The following is a 2,574-nucleotide window of genomic DNA, read 5'->3' as shown; positions in this document are numbered from 1 at the left end:
TATTTACTAAAATTCTCTGGCATGGATTATCACAGTTTGTTTAACCACTCATCTGTTGAAAGACATCTTGGCTGATTCTAGTTTTAGGCTATTATGAATGAAGCTCCTATGGACATTCATGGACAAGTTTTTTTTTGTGAATATAAGCTTGGATTTCTCTGGGGTAAATGCCCAGAAATGAAATTGTTGGCTTATACGTGTGTAGTTGCATGTTTAGTTTTATAAGAAACTGTCAAACAGTTTTACAAAGTGGCTGTTCCATTTTATATTGCAACCAGCAATATATGAGTAATCTAGTTTTTCAGCATTCTCACCAGTATTTGGTGTTCTTGTTTTTTTTTTTTAATCATACTGATAAGTTTGTAGTGAAATCTCATTGTGGTTTTGCATTGCATATCTCTAATGACTAATGGTGTTGAACATCTTTTCATGTGTACCATTTTAACCACGTTAAGTGTACATTTCAATGGCATTAAGGATATTTATAATGTGCAACCATTACCACTATCTATTTCTAGATATGTTTTGTCACCCCAAACATAAACTCTGTACCCATTAAGCAAAAACTCCCCATTGCTCTCTACCCCCACCTCCTGATAACCTCTAATGTACTTTCAGTCTCTATGAATTTGCCTGTTCTAAATAGTTCGTGTAAGTGGAATGATAGATGTATTTGTCCTTTTATATCTGGATTATCTTAGCATGTTTTCAAGGTTCATACATATAATAGCATATATTAAAACTTTATTCCTTTATATTGCTGTTGTTGTTAGTTGCTGTCGAGTCAAATCTAACCCATGGCAACCCCATGTGTATAAGAGTAAAACCATGCTTCATAGAGTTTTCAAGGCTGTGACTTTTCGGAAGCAGATCTCCAGGCTTGTCTTCCAAGGTGCTTCTTGGTGAGTTTGAAGCATCAACCTTTTGGCTAGTAGTCGAGCACTTAACCGTTTGTGCCACTCAGGGAAACTATTTCTACATATAAATAATATTGCATTGTATGTATATATGACATTTTTTTTTATCCGTCCATTGATTCACACTCGGGTTGTTTCTACCTTTTGTTATTGTGAATAATGCTCTATGAACATTGATATACAAATATCTGTTTGAGTCCCTGTGTTCAATTATTTTTGTTATGTACTTAGGAGTGGAATTGTTGGTTCATATGGTAATTCTGAGTTCAGTGTTTTGAGGAACTGCCAAACGGTTTTGGGCACTGCATTACATTATTTTTCATTTCCACCAGTAATGAATGAGGGCTCCAATTCTCCACATCATCACCAACGCTTGTTGTTTTCTGTTTTTCTGATAATTGCCATCCTACAAAAATCAAAACCAAACCCATTGCTGTTGAGTCAATTCCGACTCATAGCTACCCTATGAGCAGAGTAGAACTGCCTTATAGGGTTTTCAAGGAGTGGCTGGTGGATTCCAACTGCCGACCTTTTAGTTAGCAGCTGAGTGCTTAACCACTATGCCACCAGGGCTCCATCACCATCCTAATGGGGGTAAAATGGTATCTCATTGTGGTTTTGGTTTGCATTTCCACTATGAGTCAGAATTGACTCGACGGCAACGGGTTTGTTTTTTTTTTTGTTTTTTTTGGGGGGGGGTAATGTCTAATGATGGCGAGCATTTTTCCGTGTGCTTATTGATCATTTAGCTATCTTCTTGGGAGAGATGTCTATGTAAATCCTTCATTCATGTTTTAATTGTTTTTTTTATTGTTGTTTTTGTTGAGTTGTAGGAGTTCTTTGTATATTCTTTATATAATCCCCTATCAGATATATGATTTGCAGATATTTTCTCCACTTCTGTGGGTTGTCTTTTTACACTCTTGATAGTATCCTTTGATGCACAAAAGCTTTTTTGTTTTTTTGTTTGTTTTTAGCAACTGATAATCAATTTATTAAAAGAATTTATTTAAGCATATGCACTGGTGACTTCAACCTCTTACTCTTGGGTCTGTACTGATGGAAGTGATCTGCTTAACAATCTCAGAAGGACTGTGCAAATCAGTGAGTTGCTTGTGGATTCTTATCTCGAAATGATCCCAGGTCTCAGAACCTTCATCACAAGGAGTTTTCTTTGTAGTGATTCTCAGAGTCTTGGTAGACATCCAAACTGGTCCCTTCACTTTGAGGTTCTTCCCCTTTGTGCCCCTAATCAAGTCAGCACATACCTTGTCCAGGGATTTTATGTTGTGGCTGATTAGAGTAATTCTAATCCAGTGAATGGCAACCTCTGGTTCCATGGGTGTCTTTCTGGTGTCCTTAAAAACCATGGCTGCTGTGTGGCTTCCTGACTGATTTGTTCCACAGTGACAGTGAACAGCAGTGAGTCAGGAACTGGAGCAGGTGGACTGCGCACCCCCTGCGGTGGCAGCCGCATCTTCCTCAAAGAGCCAAAAGCTTTTAATTTTGATGAAGTCCAGTTTGTCTGTTTTTTTTCTTTTGTAATTTGTGTTTTTAGTGTCATATCTAAGAATCCATTGTCAAATCCAAAATCATGAAGATTTCCCCCTAGGTGTTCTTCTAAGAGTTTTATAGATTTAGGTCTTAAATTTAGGTT

The 2,574-nt window shown here is 37.2% G+C and overlaps 1 pseudogene; it reads right to left on the bottom strand.

Annotated features, from left to right (window-relative positions):
- Positions 1 to 1,948: 1,948 nt before the first annotated feature.
- LOC101340983 (40S ribosomal protein S20 pseudogene) lies at positions 1,949 to 2,287 on the bottom strand (annotated as a pseudogene).
- Between the last annotated feature and the right edge of the window lie 287 nt (positions 2,288 to 2,574).

This window comes from Trichechus manatus, unplaced genomic scaffold (genome assembly GCF_000243295.1).
Source record: "Trichechus manatus latirostris isolate Lorelei unplaced genomic scaffold, TriManLat1.0 scaffold00066, whole genome shotgun sequence".
Classification (NCBI taxonomy): Eukaryota; Metazoa; Chordata; class Mammalia; order Sirenia; family Trichechidae; genus Trichechus; species Trichechus manatus.
The sequence above is the reverse complement of the archived record's forward strand: the minus strand, read 5'-3'. Positions and strand labels throughout refer to the sequence as shown.